Source organism: Lytechinus pictus, chromosome 5 (genome assembly GCF_037042905.1).
Source record: "Lytechinus pictus isolate F3 Inbred chromosome 5, Lp3.0, whole genome shotgun sequence".
NCBI classification, from domain to species: Eukaryota; Metazoa; Echinodermata; class Echinoidea; order Temnopleuroida; family Toxopneustidae; genus Lytechinus; species Lytechinus pictus.
The window spans coordinates 5,632,664-5,653,509 of NC_087249.1; positions in this window are offsets into that span (position 1 = coordinate 5,632,664).

Here is a 20,846-nt window from a genome sequence, read left to right on the forward strand (position 1 = left end):
CTGTATTCAAAACTCACGTTTGATTGAAACTCTGGCCTAAAATTGTAGTTAACTATATGGATTACCAATTGTGCAACATATTTCTAATAGTACGGATTCAAGCTATCAACTCATTTGTGACTCAACTGATTCATAACTTTTTTGGAATAACAACTGAAATAGTTTTCTTCATCATTAGAGCATGGGGAAACAAAGAAGTAAATATTTCAAAAAATAAGAAAAACTAAATTTGATATTATCAGCTTCCCATAATTTTATTACAGAGTCAGACCATGGTCTAATTAAGTTGATAGTTTAAGTTTAAGATGAATTTGACTTTGGAATAAGGGCCAATGGCTCTAAAGGCATTGTTTTGTGTAAAAGGATTAATGAGAAGTACGGTACTGAAAACTACCCAAGTACATGTAAGGAGTTTTCACATCCAAGAAAAAAAACATGGTATACCTTGGAGACTTGATAATGAATTCTTCTCCCACAATAGAAACCTTCAAATAATATTTTGTAAATTGCTTATCATCGATGGCCTAACTTATTTCCAACTCCATTCTTAAATTCAAATTTGTTTGATTTTCCAAGCTTCAACATCTTACATTATTGGAAATTATTTTCAGGACTGGATTGCCCTTTAATCATCCTTTGTTTTTGTTTTTTAACAAGATACACAGTTGATGACTTGCTTTTAGTGATTGCCCTATTCTGATGAAGAAGGATCAATATTCATCTCTAAACATCATTTTCTATCGTCCAAGTCACTGTGAGTTGCAAATTGTTTTGAAGCTCCTAGCTTTATTACACTCAGACGACGATTGTATTCAAAATACCTAGGGACTTGCGAATATGTTGTAAAACAAGGCAATAGCAGTGGGAGAAGGGGATCCTCTTCTCAAAGAAAATAATACTTTAATCACTTGTTTAACGCTTTGCCATGTACAAACAATGGATCAATCAGCAGAATTGAAAATGCAGGAAGACTCTCGCGTCACATAAGCTACCAAGTCCAAATGTGACTTCCTGCGTTTTCTCAGCTACAAGATAAAAGGCCTCTCGGCTTTCATTTTTCTCTTTCTCCAAGTAGTTTTCACACAAAGAGCTGATTCGAGACAGATTAATTGTAATTATTATTATCATTGTTAAAAGGGGGCTGTCATATCTTACCGTCTCAGCCAGCATATGCTATACATAGGATGCGGCAAGCCATTGATCCCATTTCTCGATATCAAAAATTACCTATTTGTTAATGCCAAAATTAATTTTCATATAAATAAATTTGAATTCTTGATAAATTGTGTTTTTACCAAATGTAAATGCTTGATATCAGAAGGGATAAAATGAAATGACGGCTAGCCATATGTACAGTATGTCAGCATATGTTAGCTTAAATACAAGGTGTGACTGCCCTTTTAGAAGTGATAACAAGCGCTGCACATACGGGCCCGTATTCTGAACTCTGGTTTAACTTAGACCGTGGTCTAACTCTGCTAAAATTATGGCAAGCTAAACATGTCAAAATCTGTTCATATGTTATGTTTCTTATGTTTACTGTGCTCTTTCCTGAACCCATGAATGGTGAAGAAAGCTATCTTATTTGTCCTTCCGAAACAGTTAATGATTTGAGAGAAAAATTAGCTGATGCATTAAAATCATACTGTTAGAGATTTATGCCACTACTAGCTATCCATAGTTAGAACACAACTTTAAACCAGAGTTTAAATGAAACCCGACTTCAGAATACGGGCCATAGAGTTTACCCAAATCTGCAATTATAGAATTCCAGGGCAGATAGCAAAGGGTTATAGCGGGTGGATGGGTACGCTGCCAACAGAACTTTCACATTGGCCCGAATTCACAAAGGTGGTTTTGAAAACCCACGGTTGAGTCCATGGTTTATGCAGATTTCCTGTATAAATTACGCTTATTTTACCGCGTATATTAAATAATGTCTAATCCTGATGCGTGCTATTGTCACAGTGCGCCAAATTGACGCCTGTTGCCATGGTTAAGTACGCTATTTTATTCATAAGTCAACTGTTTTGAACTAACGAGTCCACTCTTGAAACAGTGGACTCGTGAATAAAATAGCGTATCTAACCATGGTAAAAGGCGTCAAATTGGTGCACTGTGACAAAAGCGTGCATCAGCATTGGACATTGTTTATACACGCACCCGATACGTACTAAATTAAGCGTAATTTATACAGAAAATCTGCATAAACCATGGGTTCAACCGAGGGTTTTAAAAACCACCTTTGTGAATTCGGGCCAATTAGTCCCAATTTGAAGCCAATGCATTCACATAGTGATTTTGGTGCAAAGTTTAAAAGGTTAAATATCTGTGCATTATTAAGCTTAAAAAATGCACTCATTGAAGTAGAAGAAAAGATCAATAAATCACAATCAGAATGAAAATTCAATATGTTGTATTACTATCATAGTATTATGAACAGAAGGTATTTTAACAATTGAAATCATTCTGATCATCTGAAAAAACAACAACAGATTTTTGCATATTATTCTCCCGACTATTTTGCATGAAGATACTATATTAAGACCAGAATGCCACTGGCCAAGTGCCCGGTAATTCTTTACTGAAATAAAATCCAAAATATAGGAACCTTTGGCAAAAATTCCAGCTATTTTATGTGTTTTCTTTTTTCATCAGGAAACTCCTACAAAACATTTTTTTGTCTACAAACATGGTATCCCCTACATTCATGTGAGATCACACAGAATCATACAACCACCATCCGCTTTTAACATTGCACCACTCACACACCATGCAAGCTTGGGGCATGCACTCAACCATAATGCTATAGTGAGTGAGCAAAGATTATCAAACGCAACCTATTCCCGGGGTCCAGTCAAATGTATTGCTGTACACACGCGTGGCAAAATTATTCCCAAACACCCCCTTAACGAGTTTTTCTCTGTGTGCAAAATAACCCCCTAAACAAGTTTTTCGCGGGCTTTATTTTCACATTTTGGCCCCTAAACAAGTTTTTGCCAGAATATGACCCCGGAAAAAAGCTTGGGGGAAAAAACCCTTAACATGTTTGGCTAGTCTTTAAAAAAAGCTTTGGAAAAAAAAATACCCTACATACGTTTGACCCTGCGATTGACCATTGACCAGTCTTTCAAAACTACCCCTTTCTTTTGAAAATCAGTGTTTTTGATACCCTTAATGAGTGCACGCACGGCCCGCATCCAAAACTGAAAAAAAAACCTTTAAACACGTTTTTTTGGTCACACGTTTGTACAGCAATATATTTGACTGCCCCCCCCCCCCCAGGAACTTATTATGTGGTTAAATTGAAACCTCTTAAATATTTCCAAACTACAGCTACAAAAACACGTTTTTTAATCTAAGGATTCTGAGCCAATTCAAAAATACTAGGCCAATATGAATACAAGTATAACCTAAACACAGAGCTATTTTACATATTTTGTTATTGCTTGTTACTTTTTTTTCCTTAATTTGATAACTTATTACCTTATAAGATATCATAAACTATTTATACATAGTACAGACAGCTCTGGAATTACCTAGAATCATTACAATTATTGTACATTCATATTTCTCAAAAAAATATATTATGGGTTTCATATTTCTTCATGCTTTGTATATATTTTTGTAATACTATTATAATATTACTTCTCAATAAATATTGCTGTGTCTATGCATTAATATTGTATCTGTAAAAATATTTGTAATTGTATAGTTTAGCTCATACTGCAAATCAGGGGTCAGATCCAGGATTTTCCAAAAAGGGGGGGCACATTTTCCGGAGGAAAGCTTAAAAAGCTATTAAAAAAAAAAAAGAAAAAAAGGTCCTCACTTGTGTAATGACAACATATTCCCATTAATAATATATGCTGTGACTTTCAAAAGGGGGGCACACTTGTATGAGAACGGCATACATTAAAAATATTGACTACGGCTCTCAAAGGGGGGGCATGGGCCAGATGTGCCCTTTATCCACCACTGCTGCAAACAATCTTGAAATAAAATACCATTAAAAAAAATGATGCAGTTTCTTCTTTAATTAAAATAAGTCCCTGGCAGTGGTGGATCTGGGGGGTGGGGGCACATCCAGCCAATGCCCCCTTCCCTTTTGAGAGCCATAATCAATATTTTAATGTAAATATGCCATTCAAACACAATTGTGCCCCCCCCCCTATGAGAGTCACACCAAATAATTTTATTGGAGACCTTTTTTTTTTTGCTTGTCAAATTTTGAAGGGCAAATGTGCCCCTCCCCTTTTGGAAAATCCTGGATCTGCCCCTGGTCCCTGGGATATATTTGTTAGCATGATATATTAAGAATGCTTTGCTTCAAACTTATCGTGTTTGACAGGTTAATAGGAGTTCATCCTTTAGAACCATCTACATCTTCATCAAAGCCCTTAATCTATCATTTATAGGAGGAAACATTGAACATCCTATATCCTAACTAAGAAGCTTTATATCAATGATCAACCTACTGAAAGACTGCACCACAAATTGATTCGATTTCTAGATCATGGAATATTTAACAGATATTCTCCCTCCATCCATCCCCTCTCTCTCTCTCTCACTCTTTAATTCTCCAATGAATTTTCTCCCCCCCCCCCCCTTCTTCCCCCCTTTCCCTCCCTCCTCGCTCTCGCTCTTAAATTTTCCAATGATATTTCCCCTCCCTCCCTCCTCACTCGCACTCTTAAATTCCCCAATGAATATTCTTTCTTTCTTGCGTCCCCCCACCTACCTTCCTTCTTCCTAGCACCCCCCTCCCTCCCAGCTCCCTCAAACTCACTCACTGAATAAGAACATTATTAGTTTGTTCAGAGGTCTGGTGACGATCTCATTTTAGGCTGGTGTCAACTCAATATGACTGAGATTATAACTAAGATGTCAGGATAATGCAATTTCATGGTTAATCTCACGATGAAGTTCATCGTGGGTATGCTCATTAAAGACAATTATGATCCCATATTGAATTCCGATATCAATTTATGTTCCCATGGATACTAATGACAATTAGGGATGACAAGAGCTTGACGAGGATGCTATGAGAATTAGAGCTCAATTAACCAATCAAGAAAAGAACTAGAAAAAAAAGTAACTGCTGGGAACAGGATAGCACTATCTCAAAAGATATAAAAAAATAATAAATCAAGATATGGTTCACTTTAACCAAATATAATGTGAGTGGCAATGGGTTGACATGTGAAGATACATTGATGCATGGGCAAGGACTTGCATGACATAGCTTCTATATGTGATAACCAATTTGCTTGTGATTTTGCCATTGGGGGTGTTTGATAGAAATAGAGTTGGTTTTAAAATGGCTATATGAAGTTTACTGAACTGTTAAAAAATGAAGGACAATCTTCCAAAGTAATTTTTCCTAAAGAAAATGTGTTTGGTTGTTTTATCCCAAAATTTTCCCAAATTTTTTTTCTTCTATTTTTGTTCATTTTCATTTTTTTTTCAATTTTCTTCATTTTAATTGACTTTTTATTCATTTTATCTATTCATTTATCTATTTTTACTTTTTTTTTTTTGGGGGGGGGGTAAGAACCAAGCCTACACACTTAATTTCCATTGCCAATTCAATTCATAACAAAACTCTAGGTTACAGAACTATTGTGACTATAACATAAAAACAATATTTTATAAAATGTTATCTAACAGCCCATTCACCTGTGCTCTCTCTCATCCCTCCCCCTTTTTCTCACTCTATCTCTTTCTCTTTCTTTCACACACACAATGAAAAAAAGGTCAGAATAAATGTTTCCAACCCAACATTAATATTAATTACTCAATGCATGCCACAGATACGACACATTTGAATAAAAGCATATACTTGCCTTGACAAATGTGATTCCGTCATTGCTATACTGTTATAAATAATACATAGAATCCCATACTCCGGACCATACTTGGTCAATCAACGCTCCTGAACATAAATCAGTCCACAACTATTCAAGTATCATTTAATAATTTCTTCACAGTTTATAATAGTAAACCGTTCTGTCTCACTAGAGTTGTGCACATTGTCTAGCAAACTACAATTTCAAGGGGAAGTTATTTCCATCAATATGAATCATGTATTGATTGCACATCATCTATAAACTGCAGAAGGTCAGATAACACAAAAACAATATCTGTAGCAATGTTGTGTATCATATGGCATAATGATAGGGGTTTAATATTTACAACTGTTTATAGGTATTCTTTCCTGGAGGGAGGTAATTACAGATCTTTAATTATGATTGTCGTTTGGGGCATCCTTGCCAGCTTGACCCAAGCAGCTTTACAGGAGGCGCGGGTTAGAGTGAATCATGCAGCTTACGCACATGCAACTCATGAGCATATTTTAAGATATATTATACAACATGGTCAGAGTGCCAACATTTTGGCAAGAAGTGTGCTCTAACATTATGATACGATACATGTGACCAGCGAACCCAAAACCAACAATAAGTGGCCCAAAATGAATTTCGAGATGTTTCTTGAGCTTGAAAAAGCATATCTTAAGCTTTAAAAAAATATATAACTTGTCAAAATTAATCAACAATAACCCGCACATTTAATTGATTCAATGCAGAAGAAATTCAGTGAGGGAGCCCTTCAAAGGAGAAAGGAGAAAATGAGGTTAGAAGTTTTGGTTTAACTTGAACAATTGAGATGTGCACACTGGGCAATCTCAATGAAACTTTCAAGCAGTACCGCAGAAATCGTGTAAAAGAAACCCTTGTATCTTCTCTTTCATTCAACTTTGAAACTTCAAATTTGTCTTATTTTGACAATAAGAAAAAGAATTACTTTTTCAGATAAGCTAAATTTTTTTTTTTAAATTGCTTTTTAAAAACAAAATTGCTATTCTGCTATTTTTGCTATTTAAAGAAAACCTTCACTGGCGACTTATTGTCGTTTTGGGAGTGGCTGGTCATACATAACATCTATACACCAATGTCGCATACAACAATCATGCTTAAAGAAAACCCCTACTGCATACCAAGTAAAAACAGCAAACTATATCAACCCTGACTGGATAAAAGGTGTTTTTAAGGTTCCATGACATTAGCAGGGGCCGCGGAAACAGAGGAGGGGGTGGGGGCGCTGGATGGGCTTCAGCCCCCCCCCCCCCACTTTTTCCAAAACCATGTACAAAAACGTAAAAAATTGCCATCTGACTTTGCATTGTCAACCCTCCCCCCCCCCCCCCCCCCCCACTTTCAATACCGTTCTGCAGCTCCTGATTAGCTCCTGCAAAAATTTACTTTTTGGTAATATGTCTGAAGATGTAGGATTAGGATTAGAATTTGTGTTTGGCTTAATGTGTGCATTTTCCATAGAAGCAATTGTTGCAGGATCAAATATCAAGGTACCGTTACAAAACCCCATTAAGTCAAGGTTTCCAGCATTTTAAGAAATATTTTGTTTATTTCCTGTACTACATAGAATCACTTTTGTAATTCTTGATTTATATATAATTGTATTTTTATATGGACTTACTGGAAATCAGCCTAGTGGCAGAAAAGTTGTTTTATTTATTAGTGTATTGATAAATAAAACATGGCAAAAAGTAGCTGCTGAAAACTGCTTATCTAATAAAAGAGAGCCAATGGAGTAAATTAGAAAGTCAAAAGGGGCCTAAGCTTTCGATCCTAGCAGAATCTTCGTCGGAGGCAAATAAAACATGCAATATTGATAAACATGCAATATTCATAACAAAATAAGACAATGAAATATTCAATTCAAACAGAACGTATTCCCTGAAGGGAAGACTAGGGCAGGTTTGTCAGTACTTTCAAGTGATGACCTCACACTACACTGATTGCGAGGGTGAGAAGTGTCACGTTATATCAGACTATCTCTATACTTAATCACTTCATTCAGTTTAAAATCTGTAGCAACTAACCAGGACCACATTCAAATCGAGGAGAAAAAATATATACATATATTGTAGAGATCATGTCAGGCTTTCCGATCGTCAACTTGACAGCGATATAAATCGAGATCAGAAAAGCCTAATATAATCCATTCATAACAGCTAGAAATAATCTAGTAGTGCTTTCAAAGATTATTTGTGAATGAATTAATAAATTCTGTTTTTCAAATGGATTCAAGCATGGCACTTCCTATTAACAAGTTTCAGGGTATGGTTTAGGGTGAGACAAAATGGCCCGTATTCTAAAATCCTGAGGACAGATTATGGGAAGCCAAACAACTTCACTTGAGAGTATAGGTTACACGGGCCTAATTACAACTGGCAGGCAAAAGATATTCATTCGAGCCAACCCATTCAAATTTTTTTCAATTTGATATTACTGATTGACAAAGTGTATGAATGTGATTGAAAATCCAACACTGATTCTAGAAATGGTAACTACTGAACTTCCTTTGCCCAAATTGGGAAGATACATCCATGATTTTGGAACTATTTTTTGACTGGCGGAAGAATGAGGGCTATTTCACTGTTTCAGTTGATAAATTCGATCCCATCATGGTTATCTTCATAAATGGTTATTTATTTTTAGAATGAGCTGGCTACAATACCCTTTTCTGGTCAGATATGGAATGTCAGATATATATCCTATCCAATGGTAGTAAACATTCGACCCTCTAATTTCACGTTTATTTTTTATGAATTTTTTTAAGGTGCCATTTTAACACACAAGTCTATGGGAATGATTTATGCGCGTGACACCTATAATCCTGAGGACAGATTATGGGAAGCCAAACAACTTCACTTGAGAGTATAGTGTCCACATGTTGACTTTTAATTGCCCTTTTTCAAGCCTGTACTCTTCTACATTCTGTTCTTCCCAAGCTTTGTAGAGGGACTTCCCGGATCTGGAATGTAATGGGTTAAGTTAGTATCCTACTCACTTTGAAAAGCGTGCTTGGCCAGATCCTAGGCTCCCATTGCCCATCCTGTCGTTGCAATGGACACCCACATCCAGGGGACTGATCCTTGCCGTCGGGGGTCTTGCGGTTGGCAGCGGGGACAGCGTCGTTGGCATGAGATTTTCCTTGGAGTGGAAGCGCCGTGTCCCTAGTCTTGGGGAACCATGGGGCGTTGAAGGTTGGCTTGAGAGACTGCTGGAATCGGATGCATCCGATGGAAAGATGACACCTCCTCCCTGATACTGGTGTCTCCTTTTCCGCTACAAGAAAACAAATAAAATTGTATTTAGTCTGAGTGGTGGCTCAAAGCATCATAGTATAGAGGTCTTGATATTTTCTACTTTTAATCAGAGGGTTGAGCATTCAAACGCTACTTCAGGTGCTCATTTCCTTCAGCAAGAAATATATCCGCACTGGCAGCATCCGACCCAGGAGAGGTGAACAAGTACCTAACAAGATTTCTTCCTGGAATGATTTACTACCTGCGTGGTGGCTAAGCTACACCCGGGGAAATAATACCCAAGTACAATATCAAGTATTAAGAACAGCAGTGTATATTGCACATAGTAAATGCCCTATATAAATAGGCCTATTATCATTATCATTGGGGAAGTTTTAGATTAAACAAAAAAATCATTCTGATTAATTGGTACCTACAAACTACACCTGGGTTAAGAGAGGTCAGCAGAGATCAAAACGATACCACAAGTCATTTCAGTACAGTGACATATAGGACCCAAACCCTATTGTTTACTATAGCTCACACCCTATACACTATTACATGTGTGTTAGTGTCATTACAGCTTTCAGGCATACTATAGAGTTTTTGTTTATTTTATTATCGGCTTGGGAAATTAATATTCTGAGCACTAGCTTTCCATAGTGTCAGGGAAATAAGACTCCTTAGGGCCGTCTGCACCAGCCCGAGTTTTCAAATTAGCGCGCTTCTTCTGATCCGACAAATTATTCCGATTCCCGATTATCTCGAGATGATTTGTAATGGAGACGCAATTATCACGCTTGTTCGTAGGATTAATCTCGAGATTACAATCCCAAGTCAACTTGGGATTATTTGCAAAATAGCGCACTATTTTACAATTATCCCGCTAATTTGCAGGTGCAGATGCACTCGGGATTATTTATTCACGGCATCAGACCATAATGCATCGATGCCTCGCTAGAGCAGGAATCGCTTTCTTGCGATGGTGGAGACGGGGTTTCTTGAATCTCGAGATTAATCGCGAAGAGGGCCGATCAGGCTAAAATCTTGAGATTGAGCAAACTCAGGCTGGTCGGTACAGCACCACCTTTATTCACACTGTGCATTCTCAGTTAAAGCCAAAAGAATCTTTGCATCATCGACTTCCAGAGAATTAAAAAAAAAATTTGAATAGTATTTTATTTTCTTCGTCTTTCAAATCAATAAGTATACAATCACAATTCATATAAATCAAGATTTTGTACATGTGTACGAAACAAAGAAATATATCAATATCAATGAGATTACAAATTTTCAGAATTATTACAAATGAAGTTTACTGCCCAATTTCTCTTCCATAACAATGTGAAAGCATAGAAGAAAAAAAATCATCAATCGACAAATAAAAACAGACTTTGTAAAAGCTGACTTTTTTCCCTGAACATAATAAAATAATCTCTTTTGCACATAATTATACAAGAAAAAAAATTGATAAAAGATTATCTTAAAGGTTAATTAGAGGAAGGTTTAAGAGTTTAAGGAGGAATATCGCCCTCTTTTGCTGGATATCATACAGATGACAGGATCAATTTGTACACATGAACATGACTCTGTTCCAAAGAAGGTCATTCCGCAGAGATCAAATTGCATTCATAAACAGGAAAAATTGCGAGGACTGACTAACATTTCGCTGATGAAAGCCACCTGATAGAATGCCCTAAGATAAAGAGATATCAATCTGGGCCAATGACGTCAATTTATGGGGTGCCTCATGTGTGAATGCCAACAGACAGATATACTGAAAACGCAAAGGTTAAAATAAACAAATGTAATCACAATTTGGGGGCTCTTCTGAAGACAAGAACTATAATCAATCTAAAAATATTTAGTGAGAAACATGTAAATGTGAACCGAAAGTTCCTCTCTCAGCAATTTAATTATGCTCAGGAAAAAGTCTATCTCTTTCTATTTCTATTGTTGATGTGTAAACATTAGAAACACCATGAGCACCCTAAGGTTGATAGTATATGATAATGAATTATGAAAATAATAATATATAGATACATACAGCACTTAATACTTATGTTTCTAGGTGATTTACATCGTAATTATAATAACACCTGTCATCAGATCCTGGCATGTCTGCATACAATGTATGCACTTTCTCTACTCCCTGGGGAGTATTCCAACGAGTTCCAAGACTCAATTGCTAGGCATACTTTCCTATGCCTACCGGGTACTCATTTAAATCCTGGGTGGGGAGTGGCAAAATGTGGACCAACGCCTTGCCAAAGGACGCTAGGCCATTGTGGGGTTCGAACACACAGCCCTCTGATTACAACGCGAGAGTCAGAATCGCTGCAACAAAATGATTCCACTTAGAATCCATTTATTGAAATGAAATAATGTATTTGAATTCAATTAATCAGAAATCAGTCTGTAAAATAAAAAGAGTTCAATGTGCGTCTATTCACTTCTAAAGGATAAATTTAATAAGTACTGTTGGAGATTTGTGTCAAATTAGGCTATCTACAGTTAAACCACAACTTTAGACCAAAGTTTAAATTACACCCTGAGTTCAAAATATATAGGCCTATTACTCTTGAATGCTAGTAGGCACCTAGCTACATGCAAAATTATTATTATTTTTAATCACAGGGCCTTGATCACAAATTTAAGTTCTTTAAGAAATGAATTGGACGTACCAGGTACCTGTATGTAAAGCTAATGTTTACATCACCTATAATCATAGTCTTGACTTCAGGAAATTCAATAGCCTAGACTAGATGACTCATATAATATCCTTTGAAAACTTCCAAGAGAAATATCTACTCTCGTATAAGTCAGAGTAGATAAGTACTGATCAATGTCACTGCCCCTTCAAGATTTCAAGTTTCAAATACTGGAAAATATGGCATGAATAAGAGTGATTGAAACTCTCTGGTTTCCTGTTATTTAGTGACTCTTGGGAGGGAGAAAATAACAAACAAAAAAAGAAGGAATATAAACCTTTCTTTATTTAAAAAAAAAGAAGAATAGACTTATCGTTCATTAATTTTTAGTTTTAATCAGACTCTTTATATTTGTATCCAAATAAAACAATATTTATCTATGTCCATAGTATCAATTCTAAGATCTAGCTAAGTAGCTATCATTATCATTATGTTTTTATTTCATTATCATTGTTATACTTCTTCTTGTTATTACTATTATTATTATTAGTAGTAGTAGTAGAGTAGTAGTAGTAGTATTATTATTACTATTATTATCATCATTATTATTAACATTATTATTATCATCATCATAATTATTGTAATTATAAATAACAATAATAATATCATTATTATTACTATATTTATCATCATCATCAATATTATCATAAATATTATTACAAAAGACAGACTAAGAGGGACAAATATGCCTCCTCAACTCTTCCTCTCTAGAGGGAAAAAAAAAACCATGCAAGTCTTCCAATATTGGATGAGGCAGTGATTCATGGAAATGCACTTCTAAATGATATCAGATATCTAAAAATTACCGATCGATAGGGGGCTAAATGCCCTTCCTGGTTTTCATCAGATTTCTGGCTAGACCATCTATTCAATTTTCTGCCTATTAATAACCTCCCTCTATTTCAACCCCAAAATGTGAAAGCCTCCTTCTAAAAGAGAATGCAAGTACAAGGGCAAAACTTTCTATGAGACTTAATTATACATTAAAATCTTCGTTAAATTACCTAATCTTTTTAACTTGCCTCTTTATAATATGATAGAAATGGTATTTGTACATGTAATATGGTCAATTTTGAAATCCTTACGCCAAAAATTATCCTTAAACAAATCTAAAACTTATTCTTAAGTCAAAGCTGTTTAAAAGAATTACATGTCAACAAATAATATTTATTGATGTAAATTATGATGCAGATGTGAAAACTTGAGCTCGTAAAAGAAAATCAATCTTGAATTGACACCAACTATGAACCTGAAACGTTAAAAGTAAACATGGCTATTAAAAGTGTACACTCACTACAGTTATTGGTATAAAATCAGGGAAACTATAATAACAAATCAAACGATTACATTTATAAATCCATCTAACTGATTACTATTTTGATAGCTATTTCTTGACGCAATTTCAGCGTTTTTCTTAAGTATATTTAAATTTTTAACTGAAACCTTACAGAGAGTCCATCTTTAAAGATATTTGGAAAGTACACTCTCCCTCAACCTCACCTTTTCCTGACAAGGTAGAGTTCAAATGATTCAGCCCTACCCCTACCGTCATGACATCATCTCTATACAAATTTGTCACCGAAGGAGTCAAATGACCCCCCTCCTAATCCCCTTCTCCATGTCATCCTTCAGCTAGGTCAAGTCTAGACTCAATATTCTTGCCTGTGATGAGACATGCGAATTATGGTTGCTTAGCAACAAAAAATTTCATCACATTTTCAGAGATTAAACTTAGACATGCCTGCACACTTCTACAGTTCCCTTGAAGACAGTTGTAATATTTTTCAAGGGGTTTCAGACAAGATTCTTTCAGATTTTATAATGCAACTTGTTAGCTCATTTCAGATTCAAATTTGAAAAAAGAGAGGTCCAAATAGGTGCCCTTGCTTGCCTCATCTTGCCATAACAGACATGGTGTAGTGGTTGTGAATGTAGCCTATATCCAAATGGGTCATGTCTTCAAGTCTTACTATGAATTTACCGTCCTATGGCAAGACATTATTTTACACTTTTCCACTATATTAACACCAATGTAGTATGCTTAAAAAATCAAATTTGGAGGATCCTACTGGAATGCTCCACACGGAGTGGAGAAAGTGCATACATCATGTGAGGGGTAATGCCAGAATCAAATGGCCACATTAATAATATATCTACAGCACACTTTGAAAGATTCTGATATTAAATAACCTGATGTAAAAAAGGAATATCATCATTATTCATAGTGAAATTATCTATATTCATAAATTTCCATCTACATGTATCTCACAATTCTCACTAATGTATTGGTATTAGTGTTTAATTCAAAGAATTCAACAGATTCTCACTAATTTATAGATGCATCAGTGTTTAATTCAAAAGTTTATGGTTAACAACTTACCATAATTTCAGAGGGGATACTTATTTCTAAGTAATTAATCTATCTATTTGAAAAGTAACAAAGAATTATTATTGTACAAGTGTATTACTACATAAATAGACTCAATACAATGCCAGTGAGGGTATTACTTGTAGTGGAAAAAATAATGCAGTAAGTATGCACAAATTTGTTTTGTACGAATTCCCCAAAACTTGAAGAAAATCAGCTCTTAATGAGAGGCTCTTTGAATTTTGAGTCACTGATGACTTCATTAAAATTAATGTAAAACAAATTATTGTTGACAAATTACCCCAAACAAATCACGCAAATGTATAAAAAAAATATGACATATTAACGGTGATATTGCAGAATTTCAGGGCCTTCTCATTGAGGGAGGGAGGCAGAGAGAGGGCAAGTGCCTAATGAAATGTCAGGAAAATACTTCAAGCAGCGAACTTCCTCTAAATGAAATATTCTGTCACTCAATTAGCCATAAACTAAGCTCACAAAATTTTCTCCACTTGTTTCCATTACATATCTAATTATCTAAACTTATCCAAACTAGCACAAATGAGAATGTATTGAAAATCAAAAACATATATCACTTGTTTCCATTACATATCTAATTATCTAAACTTATCCAAACTAGCACAAATGAGAATGTATTGGAAATCAAAAACATATATCACTTGTTTCCATTACATATCTAATTATCTAAACTTATCCAAACTAGCACAAATGAGAATGTATTGGAAATCAAAAACATATATCACATATTTTTCAAAGAGAGAAATAATACAATAAATTATATAAACTGTGGTGGGGTTAAGTTGCTCAGAAGGCATTAAATGGTTGATTGTTATTGAATATTTTAAAAAAGCTCATCTAACTCTAGAAGTAAAATGAGTATTTAACTTAAAATTGATTGTATCATGCCCAATGGAACCTGTGACCCTCTGTTTGAAAGGGTCAGAACCACTAGACCACCCATATAATGCGCAACTTGTATTAATTTCTTTTGCCATGTTGGCAAGTGAAATATCACATGCACAGACCAAGCCTTCATGTATTAATTGCCTCTTGTTTCGTTTATTACCGGTAATCATTTTGGCAGTGTGAAAACTTCAAGCCTATGTATTTGCTTTTAACAATAATAATAATAGTTACATTTACTGTATATAGCACTTAATACTTTGGTTTCTTTCTAAATGCTTTTGTAATCATTATTACCATGGTCACAGGATCCATCACTGTTCCACACTTAAAGTGCCCCATCTCCACTCCCAGGGGATTATCCTGGCTAGGCAACAGTTTACCAGTGCACACATGCCAATCTAATTACATTGACTTTCACATCCTACCGGGTACCCATTTAACACCTGGGTGGAGAGTGACAAACATGGATAAGTTCCTTGCGAAAGGACATAAGCGCCGGGTAGGATTCGAACCCTGAACCCTTGGTTTAAGAGTCAAGTGACTGAACCACTACACCCAAAACCTGCACACCTCCTTTGGGCTTGCATAATATGAAAACAATAAAATTTGATATTTTCACCTTTCTTAGGTCTGACAAAAACTGAGATGTGCATCTAAAAATAAGTTTCATGACTTTTTAAAAATTCTGTTCTTGTTTATGTTTTTCTGTACATTTTGTAACTTACATGTACCAGTGGAAACCCAATTCCTGTGTAAATGTTTACAGATACTAAATAAACCATCTTGTATCGTGTTTACAACAGATTTTTTAACTATACACATGGTGGGAATAAATAGGTGGTTTCAGACTGCCTCGAAGTTCGTCAGTTCCAGCTATTTTCTGATCTGGAAATTTACCCCGATCAGAAAATACCAGGTAACATTAGGGCCGTCTGCACCATCCCGAGTTTTCAAATTAGCGCGCTATTTCTGATCCGGCAAATTATCCCGATCTGAAAAATCTCGAGATAGTTGGCGGTGCAGACGCAATTATCGCGCTAGTTCGTAGGATTAATCTCGAGATTGCAATCCCAAGTCAACTCGGGTTTATTTGCAAAATAGCGCGCTATTTTACGAATTATCCCGCTAATTCGTCGGTGCAGACGCACTCGAGATTGGACTCGGGGTAATTTATTCATGACGTCAGTCGATAATGCAATTCGCGTTCCACTTCCGCCTTGGTCAAAACATAAACACGTGCGAAAGTCAACTTTATACATGCGAATAGCGTTCATAAGCAACGATGGTGTCCCACCAGTGAATGGATTTTGGGAGAGACCAGATCGAAGGGGGAGGCGCTCATCGACGATGGTCATATTCAATAACAACACTGACAGCAGTGTTGTCTTATTCCTTCGCAAAATGTGAGCAAATAGCATTTCTTTCCTCCTTCTCTCCCTCTCTCTCTCTCTCTCTCTCTCTGTCGTTGCCTCCTACTCCGCCATCATATTTAACGAAGAATACATCACTTCTTCACTCGCTGAGCTGAGAGGATTGTTGCATAACACCGGTTGAATTCGGCGAAAGTGCTAGTGAAAGGAGTACATTGCTTGCATATCGCGGGAAGTTATTCAAAAGCGCGGGCCGTTGAAACTCCAAGATCCGAAAGTGCGCATGCTCGTAATATCGGGCTTGTTGCCTCGCTCGAGCAGGAATCGCTCTTCTTGCGATGGTGCAGACGGGGTTTCTTGAATCTCGAGATTAATCGCGAAGTGGGCCGATCGGGCTAGAATCTCGAGATTGAGCAAACTCGGGATGGTGCAGCACCGCCTATTGGCAATGTGAAAGCAAATTACGCGAAATCTCCCCGAAAGAAAATACCCACTAAATAGTAGGTACTTGTCAAAATTACGAGAACTTTTGAGGGGATTTTTCCAAGGTCGAAGGTATTTTGGCAATGTGAAAGCAATTTACGGGAACTTTTAGCCCAGCATGTAGTTGGGCGCGGGCGCCTTGCTGAGCTAGTGATTTTGAATCTCGCGCCTCGCTTGCTTGTCAGACCATACTGCGCATGCTCGTAACTTCAGGAACTTATCCCGAAGGGTATGTTTTGGGGCGGTGTGAATGCAGGAATAATTAATGGGTATTTTTTAGCCTAAAAAAGTTCTCATAATTTAACAGGGATTCTTAAGATCGAGGCGGTTTGAAACCACCTAATGAGACCTAAAAGGGACCTTAGCATACTTTTTGATAAGTCATGTTTAGCTTGGACAGGATAGTTTCCTCTCTAGACAGCCACTACAACATTAGCTCGGAAACTACCCATAAAGCGGGTGTTGTTTTTAGATGCTGCCTGAACGTGGGAGAGGCCATTTGATAATTGAAAGTTACATTAGCAAAACTAAGGTAAAAATATACAATCAATAATTATCGATTGCATATTTTTACCTTGGTTAATTTCAATTATGCTTAGTGACAGAATTAAACCAATAAATGCTCAAATAAGTAGAATATATCATAAAGTTCATTATCCTGACAGGTATTAAATTGATACGGTTAGGTGTATTCAATAGAGCCTTGGCTTTACATATGATCATTTGCATTCATAATATTTCATATTTTGACAGTCTCAATTCACATCCTTAAAGTAAGCTTTTATATACTTAATCGTAGTATCAGTTTTATATTGTCTCAGTGTGATGTTGAGTGAGTGATATATTGTGGGAAATTCTTTGATTGAATTCAAGTTTCTTGCAACGATAGTGTTGCATGTGATTGTTTATATCTTTACAGAAATTTTCAAATAGCAATGATAATAATACTTATTTACCCAGGATAGCCACTTTCACTCTTATGATCTGTTCTAACAATTCCCGCTGAATGGGTCAGTGGGTGTCAGGCAAGTGACCGTAAAAGGCCCTGCTGGAGAGAAGAGTGTCCCACAGTTGGAAAACAGTGTGTTCATTGTGTGAAACACAGTATTAGACAATCATTACACTGTTGAACTTGAGAATTTTAATCACTGTGAATGACTAATTCACATAGTCCAATATATGGGGAACACACTGTGTATACTTTAGAGGTATGTACATATATCCACAGTGCGAAATTATCTTCATACTTTAAAATTTAAGCATTTTTATAGTATAAATCAGACCTTCACTGTGAACACACTGTGGATAGTGTGAGCACACTGTCAACATACTGTGAACACACTGTGTTTTCACCAGCAGAAAGGGTCCAATAGATTACTACAAATGACCTACCTAAATTCTTGCAATAACAAGCTGCAATATGCAACCACTGCCCTGATCGATATCACTTTAGAATTGTCCACAGTGTGAATTTATCATCACACTGTTTAGATAAAACATTTTAACATTGTGACTCACATCTTCATGTAGTCCACATTAATGAAACACTGGAAAACACTTTGGACACAGTGTAAATATATTGCGTTGCACTGTGTTCCAATGAATTACCACAAGTGGCCTATATACCATACCTTTCTTGCAATAACAAGGTGTACTATGCAACCACTGGCCTGAGGGATATCACTTGAGAGGTGTCCACAGTGTGAATTTATCACACTGTTATTTATTGTGAATCACATCTTCATATAGTCCACTATGAGAACACACTGAGTACACACTGTGAACATACTGTTGACACACTGTCTACAAACTGTAGACACACTTGTCAACACACTGTGAACACACTGAACACATCATAAACACACTGTGTACACAATGTGAACACCGTGACACTGAAGAGTGTAGACACACTGTGAACACACTGAAGAGTGTAGACACACTGTGAACACACTGTAGAGTGTAGACACACTGTGAATGCCCTATAGACACACTGTGAACACAATGTGAACACCCTGTGGGCACATTGTGAACACACTGTGAACACCCTATAGACACTGTGAACACAATGTGAACACCCTGTGACACTGTGAACACCATATAGACACTGTGAACACAACGTGAACACCCTGTGACACTGTGAAAACACTGTGGGCACATTGTGAACACTGTACTTACCTTTCTGGCAATAACAAGCTGCACTATGCTACCACTGGCTTGAAGGATATCCACAACATCTTTGTGTGTAACATTCAGGAGACCTGTCCCATTAATGAGTAAAATCTCATCACCCTTCTGTAATCTTCCATCCCTGCATGAAAAGAAAAAGGAGAAATGCCCAAATTCAATTAAATTAATTGATTTAATTATAATACTAGGAAAAATTAGGTGAATTTATAGAGCACATACACTGTCTACCCATGTACATATATACTACCATAAAAAAATTACACATTAAAATGAATTCACATTATGCAAATCGAGTGGTAGTTATAATGGTAAATAAGTGCACTTAATAATTCAACAGAGAGAGAATTTGATGACATGATTTATGAAAATTACTTTTTTGTGTCTTTCAAAAAATGTGATTTCTGTCTTTAATGTGTGCTCACTGCTCACTCATGCATGACTCTACAAAATTTCCTTTTGTTTATGCAAAATATAGCAAATAAGTTTGTGATTATTTTTCATTATCTTTCTAAAAACTTGCTCAAACCATTTAGCAAATGGAAGTTATGAAGTCCTCTTGATCTATGGGAAACTTACTTTTTGAGTTATGATTGAATAATTTCAGCAATCGATGTTTCAGATATTAAGATAATTCAATTTTTATAAAACAGACCACAATACTCTTGGTGTCATCATAAATAATCAAATGCTTTATCCGTAACAAGTGTTTTTGGAAAGCATAAAATTATATCATAGAATTAATCTAATTGTTTACTCTATTGTTATTTATTTCTATTCCCTGAGAGTAAATATAACCATTCCACAAAAATATGGGGCCTAAGAATCTCAAAATAACAAATATGTAAGATACAAAAAGAAAAGACACATAATCATATAGTCAATATACTAACAATACATCAGAAGACACAGTGAATAATTATATGAAAAGATGAACAGATGTTTGAATACTAATGAAACAGTATAAAATGTGCTGTAACAAGACAAATGAAACTAAAATGGGCATCAATAGCATTAAAAACTTCATTGTTAATGCTTTTGTTGCATTCAGAGTATTATACCCCGACATCCTTTATCACCACTGCAAATATCCTTCCTTTCATCATAATCAAATTGTTCCTCCATAATACACAGTTTCCCCTGCCTAATGGATATCAATTTTATATTTTTGATTTCAATCCAAACATATCATAAAAATGGGGTACCTTTGATTTGAAAAACGTAAAGCTGATGTATGAGTCACGCCAGGAAAATCAACTATAATCTCTACAAAACTGTGCAAATAAATAAATGAGCAATTTTCAAAAACTGGTCCGATGCCCTTGCCCCCACGTCACAACATATTTAGCTATCATCTCATCCCTATTAATTCCATGTGATAAAAAAATGAAAGCTTAATTTCACCCTAGCAGATTGCGTCAATCTTTTATCATCAATTAACGTTTATAGGTCAATGGGTGGCTTACATGGGGAATTCCTCTTTCTCATCTGTATATTCTGATCAAAATGTCTTGGCTGTTTTATCGTCAAAAACAATTTACTCTCCTAATCATCTCTGATTTAAAAACTAAATCCTTTTCCAAATATACATCTTGTTCAAGGTCAAGATTTCATGAGCTATGAAATCGTGTGTGTTTCCTGTGGGCTGAAGATATCTAATCCGAGGTCTTAAATAAATCAAACAAGATGAT